The sequence below is a fragment of the Hordeum vulgare genome, chromosome 2H (genome assembly GCF_904849725.1).
Source record: "Hordeum vulgare subsp. vulgare chromosome 2H, MorexV3_pseudomolecules_assembly, whole genome shotgun sequence".
Lineage (NCBI taxonomy): Eukaryota > Viridiplantae > Streptophyta > Magnoliopsida > Poales > Poaceae > Hordeum > Hordeum vulgare.
Genome location: NC_058519.1, coordinates 69,626,343 through 69,637,969, shown reverse-complemented (window position 1 = coordinate 69,637,969; position 11,627 = coordinate 69,626,343).

Here is an 11,627-nt window from a genome sequence, read left to right as displayed (position 1 = left end):
CCTCGGTGAGCCCCCGTGCTGTTCCTTCAACCGTAGAATCAAGAACCAACGATGTAGATTAGAAGCTAGATACCCTTTCGGTTTTCAGACAAAACTGAACCGGTTTTCTCCACTTATTGTTTTAGCCGATAGCTTTTGTCTAAATAACGGCCGTTCGCCAGTTAGCACCGCAGCGCACGACCCCAGAGCTAATCAGGAGCTGCCACCTAACCCCCCTGTTCGCTAGATCCAATTTTTCTTTTTATCTGTTTTAGTTTAGAAACAGAGAAAGTTTTAATTTTGTTTTCCCTATAACTTTTGATCCAGAGTTCCAATGGAGTTGAAACTTGTTCTAGTAGATCACAATTTTTCTGTAGTTTTCAAAAACATTTAATTTGTCTATGTTTGAAATTTCAAATTTGAATTAGATCAGATTTAGTTTAAACCTTGTTTTGCTTATTCGAGGAGTTTAAAAATATATTTTTATTTGATTCTTTTTGATACTGCGTACTAGTGATTATATCTTTCTGTAGTATAAGTTTAAATGTTTTTAAAAATATTTTTACTTGGGGTTTTGATAGAAACAATTTCTGCCTTAGTTAGGTGAAGTGAATTCTTTCACTTTATGCCATAGCTACTTTATGCTTGTGATGTTATTTTACTTGTTGATGATTGTAGTGCTTATGGTGTGTATTTGTTTGTATCGGTAGATCACCCGGAGTGCGAAGCTTGTTACTTAGAAGCGCTCGATCAACACAACTATCATCAAGGCAAGTCATTTTGATCATACTATCTCCTATGTTTTCTATGCATGGTAGTTTCACCTTTCTTTGCCCAATTGCATGCTGAGTAGGTACTTGGAAATTTTAGTTATAGGTTGTAGTATCATCTGGTAGGCACACAACAACCCCGATACTTGGCCCGGGACGACAAATTTCATATTGCTATGCTTGAGTAGACGGCATTCTGGTTGAGTGCATAACACGAGTGATGCGAGGATAATTAAATAACCAAGATCGGTTAAGTCAAGATTTTCAAGACCTCCTGAAGCAATGCAACTCTGGGTGAAGGACGGTTTGACGAGATCCCTGGAGAAACCAGTGGACGACCCCGGGATGCTTGGAGACGTGCCATGACATCTTGCGGAAAGATTCACCCAGGCTCGAGGAGACGGACGGAGGCTTCAAGACCCAAGGCTTACCTGCACAGCCACAAGTCATTATGGGCTCTGGCTTGGTTGGACAACACGGCGACTCCGGACAGGCGGTGCTAGCAGATGTAGAAGAACGGTAGGAATGGATGGGCACCGACAGGGATTCAAAGGGACCCGTTGAAAGACCATGTTTTGATCATCCGGTCTTCAAACACCCTGAAGTGCGAGGACATAATCGGAGGCGATCAAGTCTTGTGGGGAACGTGTGCAAAACTCTGCAGAGTACTCAAACCTAATCGATTAGCCGTGTCCACGGTCATGGACAACTTGAGCCGAAGGCATTGAAATTTCCCTAAACTCTCGACACAACTTAATAATGATGTGGGAATTATCAACAACTCGGGTACGAGAATTGGTTGGCGGAACCTTCTCGTTAACAACAAACAATGTATTAATATTTTTGCTTTCAGCCCTCTCTTGTTGTAGGAGAAAATTGGCTTTATGCTAAAACTTATAGCCCCACCTGCCAAATATGCATGTATAGATAGTTGGTTATTATTTTTTCCCTCTCTTGGATGACTTGCCGGCATATTCCATATGCTGACCTACACGGCTGCAACGTATCATGTTGTAGAGTACTTTTCCGACCAGGAGTGAGGCTACGATCTACGCTCAACGACAAGCCCTGGAGTCGGATGGACTCGTCTACCTGATGCTTCCGCTAGTCTTCGTTAGATATCTCATGAGATGGCCTTCAGCCACTTTATTGTAATTCATTATTGTAATAAAGTACTCGATATGAGATTTCCATTAATAAAGTTGTGTGATTGAAGTCTTGATATATACATTGATGTACTGATTGTGTGCCAGCATGATCTTGGAATGGTACGGAAACACCACAGGCTTGACTCGTATTGAGTCGGGTCGCTACACTATGAGGCCAACAATCCGTATGTTGATCACGTTCCCAAAAAAAGCCATCTCGAATAGTCCACGAGGTCATCTTTAACTTTGAATCAACCTCGGTCATGTAGCGGACTGGACCGTCTGAGTGTTGCAGCGTTCCTGCAGGCCGTGTACTGCCTCAGATGATAATGGTCATAAAATCTAAATTGACCATTTTGGCGTTACGAACAACTTTCATGCCGAACACTTTTCCATCCGAGGCCATCTAGATGACCATACAGGTCAATCTTTACCTTCTCGTTGATTCACTCGGATATGGAGCCCTTTAGTCGGTCGAGTGACTTTCACTCGGACTATAATTTTCACTCGGACAACAATTTTTCCACTCGAAATTCATGTATCTGGACTCCTTGACCGAAGCTCCACTCTCATTTGGAAACCTTTTCACTCGGTCATCAAGCCTTCACTCGGATAGTTATATTTTCATTCGGATGATAAGCTTTTCACTCGGATTTCCCGAATGAAAATACAGCGTGAGCTCTTTTCGCCTCTGCAGGCTGCATACAACCTCGGATTTAGACAATTCATATATCAAAATCGACTGATTCGACGAGACGAAGACAATCCATGTAGAGCATTCCTTTATCCGAGGTTATCTTGTAAGCGTAATCGACCAAAAAAGGCACTCAGAACATCCAATCATGACAACCCAAGTGTAATTTGGCCCTCGAAACGACGTTGAATGGCAACGGCCTAAACATCAAGGTTGTTTCACTCGGCAATATGAACTTTCTCATATAATTTTTTTTCTCATTTGAGTCCATCTTTACTGTATTTTGCATTGTGCCAAAATCAGGTCTCAACACATGCCCCCCCTGTTTTTTGGCAAAGCTTGCATGCCGAAAAATAATTTGCACTAGATTTGTTCTAAGGACGATGTCAACACTTCATCGGTCATCTATATTTCTCAGGGCGATAATTATGTATCGGCCATATTTATGCTAAGGACGATAATCATATATCATCCATTGCCTAATTAAGCTTCTTACCATACACTCGGGTGCTACTTCTTCAGATATCTGCCATTGAGAGCTCGAGGCAATAATACTCCTTGTATGGATTCCACCAAATATGAATTTCGAGGAACTATTCTTGCAATCCTAAAAGGACCTTCCCAGTTTGGAGACCACTTCCCAATTTTTTTATCTCTAGAACCAATCGGCAGAATTACTTTCCACACAAGATCGTCAACTTGAAAAATTTTCAACCTCACCTTTTTATTGTAAGCTCTCGCTACCCTCAACTTGTCCTTCTCTATGGCTCTTAATGCAACCAAACTTTTATCCGCAACTTCATCAATATTGTCCATGATCAAATCATAAAAGTCCACCACCGATAAATCATTTTGTTTGGCTATTCTCAAAGCACTCAAGTTTACTTCTACTGGTAAAACAACCTCCTGACCGTACACTAGCTCATACGGAGTCAGCTTTGTAGCACCATGCCTTGAGATTCTATGTGTCCACAAAGCCTCAGACAACAACTCATGCCAATTTCTTATCCTCATTCTTCTTCTTGATGAGTTTAATCAATATGTTCTTGCTAGACTCAGCTTGTCCATTAGCTTGGGCGTAATACGGAGACATATTGAGCAACTTTATGTTGTATGATTCGGCAAATTCTGTAACTTGATGTGACATGAAAGACAAACCTTGATCTGTAGTTAACATCTGAGGAATGCCGAACCTATGAATAATGTGTCCGCTTATGAATGGAACTACCTCCGTATGCGTCATGTTCTTGAGAGGTACTGCTTTAGACCATTTAGTGAAATAATTGGTTTCCACCAACACGAACCGATGCCCCTTTGAAGAAGATGGATGAATATGCCCAATGAAGTCTAAACCCCATCCTCTAAAAGGCCACGGCTTGATAATAGGATGTAACATAGCAGCAGGAGCCAACTAAATATCACCAAAATTTTGAAAAGCTTCACATCCTTTATAATACGTGAAGCAATCATTAATCATCGTCGGCCAGTAAAACCCAGCACGTCGCAACAACCACTTCATCTTGGGAGCCGACTGATGAGTTCCACAAATACCTTCATGTACCTCTCCCATAGCAATTCTAGGTCGGTCTTCGTCCAAGCACTTCAAAAGAATATCATCAACTGTTCGGCGATAAAGTCCATTATCCCTCATCACATATTTGAAAGCTATACGCCGAACAGCCCTGTCCACCCTTTCACTCGGATCACACAAGTAATCAATAATGGGCTTCCTCCAGTCTAGAATTTCATTTATACTAGATTTTTTATTAGTGGGCGAAGTTGTATGTTCTGGTTCGGCCTCTCTCATACTGGCAAAGCTAGATATCGGTCTTTCAGAAATAGGAAACATGCCATGATCAACATGATAACCGGATGCTTGTTGTGCCAAATCATTCGCTCTCCAATTGTCATATCTAGATATATGAGCAATGCTAAAACAATCCAAAGCAGAAATCATATCTAGACATTTGTCAAGATAAATATTAAGTGATTCGCCAGTACATTGAAAAACTCTGGATATTTGTTGTACCACAAACAACGAATCACCAAAAGCCTCAATATGTGTAGCGCCTACAGCTATCAACATCTCTAGGCCAAATAACAGTGCTTCATATTCGGCTTGATTATTTGTGCAAAAATACTCTAATCGACACGAGGCTTAAAAATCAGCACCATGGGGAGATATATAACAATACCAACACCTTGGCCATTGCTATAAACTGAACCATCAAAATATAATCTCCACGGTACTACCGAGACAATGTTTACATCAACATCGTATTGTCATTAATCCGATGCTCAATAATGAAATCAGCAACTATTTAGCCTTTCATGGATTTTCAAGATTCATAGGCCAAATCATATTCAATCAAAGCATAAGCCCACTTGCAAATTCCACCACTAAGAATTGGCCTATGCAACATATACTTAATGACATCGGTTTGACAAGCTATTTTGCAAGCACTCGACACTAAGTAAGGTCTCAGTTTTGTGCAAGCGTAATATAAACAAAGGCATAATTTTTTAATAAAGGTGTACCTTGTCTCGGCGTCTAATAAACGTCGACTCAAATATGTAATAGCATGTTCTTTTCCTTCGGTCTCTTGAGTCAAAACAGCACCAATAACATCTTCCTCCGCCGCAATATAAAGCCTAAAGGGCTCTTTATATTTGGGTGCTTTCATCACTATGGAAGTGCTTAAATAAGTCTTGATCATTTCGAATGCTTCTTGCTGTTTTGCCCCCCAAGTAAAATCAACATCATTCTTTAACCGAAGGATAGGAGTGGATGCATCAACCTTCCCTGACAAACTAGCTATGAACCTTCTCAAATAATTGACCTTGCCAAGGAATTTTTGCATATCTCTCTTGCATGCTGGAGCCTCCACCTTTTGTATAGCTTCTATCTTTTTTGGATCAATTTCTATGCCATGCTCGTGAATAATAAAACCCAAAAAACTTTCCAGCCGACATGCCGAATGCACACTTCAAAGAATTCACCTTCAGTCAGTATTTTTTTCATTCGTTCAAATGCCAAACGCAAATCGGCCAAATGAGATCTAAAAGCATCCGATTTGACAACAATATCGTCAATATAGACTTCAAGTATAATACCGAGTAAATCATGAAGAATTAAATTCATGGCCCTTTGATATGTGGCACCAACATTTTTTAACCCGAATGTCATCACTGTCCACTCGAATAGACCAAGGAAACCAGGGCAACGAAATGCCGTCTTGGACATGTCCTCTTCGGCCATAAAAATCTGATTGTAACCCGCATTACCATCAAGAAAGCTGATAACCTTATGTCCAGAAGCATCATTAATAAGCATGTCGGCTATTGGCATGGGATACTCATCTTTTGGTGTAGCCCTATTTAAATCTCTGAAATCAATGCACACTCTTAACTTGCCCGACCCCTTTTTCTCCACTGGTACAATGTTAGAAATCAACTCAGCATACCTGCAAGGTCTAATAAAATTAGCTTTTTGTAAATGACCGATCTCCTCCTTGATTCGGTCATACGTTCTTGGGTTAAACTTTCTGGTTGATTGTTTGTAAGGTCTAAAACCGACCTTTATAGGTAACCGATGCTCTACTAGCTCTCGGCTTAAACCTGGCATCTCATGATATTCCCATGCAAAGAAACAAACATATTCTTTCAATAGCCCGATCAACTCAGCCTTACGATCGGCTCTCAAATTCTTGTTTGCAAAAGTCAGCCGAGTGACTGAACCATCTCCTATATCTATCTCTTCTAACAGATCGGCCGACATAAAACCATGTCCTAATTTATCCATGTCATCTAACTCCTCTACAGACTCATACATATCGTTCTCACAAGACCGATATTTTGCAAGACGTTTCTGTAACCACTCAAAATTAGAATCCATTTAAACATATCATACCTTGGAGCCGATTGCCTCCAACCGACTTTAAAGAAACTGGCACAAAACCACTCTTTGTAGCACTGAGAAAATCAAACTCTGGTAGGTCGCGCCCTGTCAAGCAAGTAGCATTGGGATGTTGCCAATCCACTGATGCATCGGCCAAAGCAACACAAGCCGGGTTATACGCATGAATGACTTCCACTTCATCGTAAATCCACTGAATTAAGAACTGGTGCATAGTAGATGGCATGCACTGGTTTGCATCAACCCAATCGCGGCCTAAAATCACGTTGTAATTACCTTGCACCTGGGTGACAAAGAATGCAGTAGCCAAAGTTTTGCTTCCGACTGTAAGCTCCACGTACATCACACCTTTGGCTTCAGTCTTCTCTTTTCCTTCAAACCCATTGAGCACCATATTGGTCTTGATTAATTCATCATCGGGCAAATCCAATTTCCTGAAGACCGAATAGGGCATGAGATTGACCACAGCACCACCATCAACAAGCATCTGAGTGAGTGGTGATCCATTGATATGACCTCTGAGATACAATGGCTTCAAGTGCGTCACTGGTTCTTTTGGCTTCTCGAATGTTGCATTTTTAGGGCCAAAATCCAGTTGAGGCACTTCCCCTTCTTCATCCACAACATGAAACTCAGCGGGTAGATAGTACACCCTATTGATATCCATACCTTCGTGAAATGGTGTAGGCTCATAGTCCAAAACATCATCTCCTTCCTCAAGCATGTCCACTGACTCCGAAATATCTCCAAGTGAAGAAGTAGTAAAAGGTGAAGTGGACGATGTGGTAGTGGCTGCGTCGTCCTCTGTCGGTGGTGTAGGTGTTGCTGTGATAGGTGTAGAAGCGGCTGCATCTTGCATTGGTATAGGCTTCCATACTTGTTTTGTAGGCACCATGGGCCGAGTACTATTGAACAATTTATCTCTTTGTTTCTCGACCTCTCGTTCTGCCATCTCTTGATTCCTTAACCTCTGTAGTTCCCTCTTTTGTGTTCTCATTAGCCCCGGAGGACACCACTTCGGTTGAGTGTATCTAGGATCTCGTGGCTTGGGTTGGCTAGTGCTTGCCTCATGATCATTAGCCGAATGCTTTGGCACGATGGCGAGTATTGGCTCAGATGGATTGCTCTGTATAGTTGCTACTGTGACAACAGACCTTCCCTGGCAACGGCGCCAGGAATCCTGCTGCTACGGCTATGCCTATAGGGACTTCCTTGGAAAATATGCAAAGGATTTCCCCGCGGCCTTGGAGCCTTGCGTTGGTGTTCCCTTGAAGAGGAAAGGGTGATGTAGCACAGCGGCGGTAAGTATTTCCCTCAGTTTGAGAACCAAGGTATCAATCCAGTAGGAGGAGCGTTCAAGTCACAAGTACCTGCACAAACACAACGAGCTTGCACCCAACGCTATGAAGGGGTTGTCAATCCCTTATAGATTGTTTGCAAAGTGAGAACTGAAAGCAAAGATTAAACAAAGCAAAGTAAAAGTGAAAGTGGAAACGATAGTTGTGAATAGACCCGGGGGGCGTAGTGTTCACTAGTGGCTTCTCTCATGAAAGCAAGTAGACAGTGGGTGAACGAATTACTGTCGAACAATTAATAGAACCGCGCAAAGTCGTGACGTTATCTAAGGCAATGATTATATCTATAGGCATCACGTCCAAAACAAGTAGACCGATGATACGTCCATTTTGCATCATGCTTTCATGTTGATATTTATCGCTTTATGGTCTGTTATTATACTTTGTGGAACCTTACTTATGCCTTTTCTCTCTTATTTTGCAAGGTATATTTGAAGAGGGAGAATACCGGCAGCTGGAATTCTGGACTGGAACAGGAGCAAGTCTGAGTCCTCTATTCTGCGCAACTCCAAAAGCCCTGAAAATCAACGTGGATTTTTTTGGGAATATATAAAAAATATGGGGCGAAAGAAGTGTCAGAGGGGAGCAACCAGGGGCCCACAAGCCTGGTTGTCGCGGCCTACCCCCCTAGCCGCGGCAACAGGGCTTGTGGGCACCCTGGTGGCCCACTGGCCCCCCTCTTTTGCTATATGAAGGGTTTCGTCCGGAAAAAAATCAGGGTGGAGATTTTTCGTGGATTCTCCGCCGCCACGAGGCGGAACTTGAGCAGATCCAATCTAGAGCTCTTGCAGGACGATCCTGCCAGGGAAACTTCCCTCCCGGAGGGGGAAATCGTCGCCATCGTCATCACCAACACTCCTCTCGTCGAAGGGGAGTCATCTCCATCAACATCTTCATCAGCACCATCTCCTCTCCAAACCCTAGTTCATCTCTTGTAACCAATCTCCATCTCGCGACTCCGATTGGTACTTGTAAGGTTGCTAGTAGTGTTGATTACTCTTTGTAGTTGATGCTAGTTGGATTACTTGGTGGAAGAGTTTATGTTCAGATCCTTGATGCTATTGATTACACCTCTGATCATGATTATGATTATGCTTTGTGAGTAGTTACTTTTGTTCCTGAGGACATGGGATCAGTCATGCTGATAATAGTCATGTGAATTTGGTATTCGTTCGGTATTTTGATATGATGTATGTTGTTTTTCCTCTAGTGGTGTTATGTGAATGTCGACTACATAACACTTCACCATACTTGGGCCTAGAGGAAGGCATTGGAGAGTAGTAAGTAGATGATGGGTTGCTAGAGTGACGCAAGCTTAAACCCCAGTCTATGCGTTGCTTCGTAAGGGGCTGATTTGGATCCACTAGTTTAATGCTATGGTTAGACGTTGTCTTAATTCTTCTTTCGTAGTTGCGGATGCTTGCGAGAGGGGTTAATCATAAGTGGGATGCTTGTCCAAGTAAGGGCAGTACCCAAGCGTCGGTCCACCCACATATCAAACTATCAAAGTAACAAACGCAAATCATATGAACATGATGAAACTAGCATGACAGAAATTCACGTGTGTCCTCAGGAGCGTTTTTCCTCTTATAAGACTTTGTTCAGGCTTGTCCCTTGCTACAAAAGGGATTGGGCCACTTTGCTGCACCGTTCCTACTACTTGTTACTTGTTACTTTTCGCTTGCTACGTTTCACCTCACTACACCATCACTTGTTACCGCTACTTTCACTGCTTGCAGTTATTACCTTGCTGAAAACCGTTTATCAGAGCCTTCTGCTCCTCGTTGGGTTCGACACTCTTACTTATCGAAAGGACTACGATTGATCCCCTATAATTGTGGGTCATCAACCGATACTTTCTGCATCTACTACTATTACTCCAGACGTCGACCGCTATCCAGCATGCATCTAGTGTATTAAGTCCAAAAGAACAGAGTAACGCCTTAAGCAAGATGACATGATGTAGATGGAAAATCTCATATCTACGATAAAAGCCCATCTTGTTACCCTTGATGGCAACAACACGATGCGTCCTTGCTACCCCTTCTGCCACTGGGAAAGGTCACCACACGGTATGAACCCAAAACCAAGCACTTCTGCCATTGCAAGAATCATAGATCTAGTTGGCCAAACAAAACCCAAGACTCGGAGAGACTTACAAGGATATCAAATCATGCATATAAGAAATCAGCAAAGACTCAAATATAATTCATAGATAATCTGATCACAAATCCACAATTCATCGGATCTCGACAAACACACCGCCAAAGAGGATTACATCGGATAGATCACCATGATGATCATGGAGAACTTTGTATTGAAGATCCAAGAGAGAGAAGAAGCCATCTAGCTACTAACTACGGACCCGTAGGTCTGAAGTGGACTACTCACGAGTCATTGGACAGGCGATGATGTTGATGTAGAAGCCCTCCAACTCCAAAGTCCCCTCCGGCAGGGCACCGGGAAGGGTCTCCAGATGAGATCTCGTGGAAACGGAAGCTTGCGGCGGCGGAAAAGTGTTTTCGTGGATGCCCTGGCTTTTTCTGATATTTTAGGGAATTTATAGGCCAAATAGCTAGGGCAAGGGAGCGCCAGGGAGGCCACAAGCTTGGTTGCCATGGCCCCCCTGGCCGCGGCAACAGGGCTTGTGGGCTCCTTGTGGGCCCCCTGCCTTGGCCCTCAAGCCTCTCGATCTTCTTCCGTTCTGGAAAAAATTATTTCGGGGATTTTATTCCGTTTGGACTCCGTTCCAAAATCAGATCTGAAAAGAGTAAAAAACACAGAAAAAACAGGAACTAGCATCTGGCACTGGATTAATAAGTTAGTCCCAAAAAAGATATAAAAGGTAAACAAAACATCCAAAGTTGACAAGATAACAGCGTGAAACCATCAAAAATTATAGATACGTTTGAGACGTATCAACAGTCGGCTGATGTATGGTGAATGTTTTGTCTCCCAAGATGAGTGAGCCAGTATTGACTTTTTCCTTGCCTTTTCCTGACTCCACTGCTGCGGCACTTGGCAACTTGACACGCCACTCCCGTTGACTTTTCTGGCCTACGATATTTTCACTCGGGCGCACCCTTTTACTCGGATGAAATCCACTCAGATGTTCAACTGAGTAGAATTCACTCGGCCGTATTATTTCATTCACATAACTTTCATCCTGGTGCATTCTTACACTCGGATAATTTCCACTCGGCGGCATATTTTGACCAACCGAGCGATGGACACCAATATTCAGTCGGTTTTCGTATGAGCATCCAAGTCGATCCCAAACAAGCTGTCGTTGTCCTTGTAGAAATGGTACCTTCGATCCAGTCAGCTTTGCACACTGACTGAACATATTAGCTCATGATAACCTTGGTCGCTTCAGGTACGATGACCGGTTAGAGCTAGAACTAGCCGATTGATTGGCATACTTGGACAGTAACATGTCAAAAGTTGGCTTGATCCACTTACGATGTACCTTGCCTTCATTCTTCTTCCACCTGCCAACTTCTGGACTCTTGGGCTTAACAAACTTGACATGAGTGTTCCCTTGTACATGTGGTTGCGCTCCGAGTGTAGGATTACTGACGGTGATCTTAATTATCCCCTTGCCACCGGGTTGTTTGTCAAGCATAACTTGTCTCCCCAAGACCTTGTCGTTCTCTTTGCTTTTCCTGGGCTCACCTATGACAACATTGGACTTATTAGCACATTCGGCTACCTCCGACCGAATGAGCAGTTTCTTCCCCTCCAAATCTATGGTGTTCATAGGAA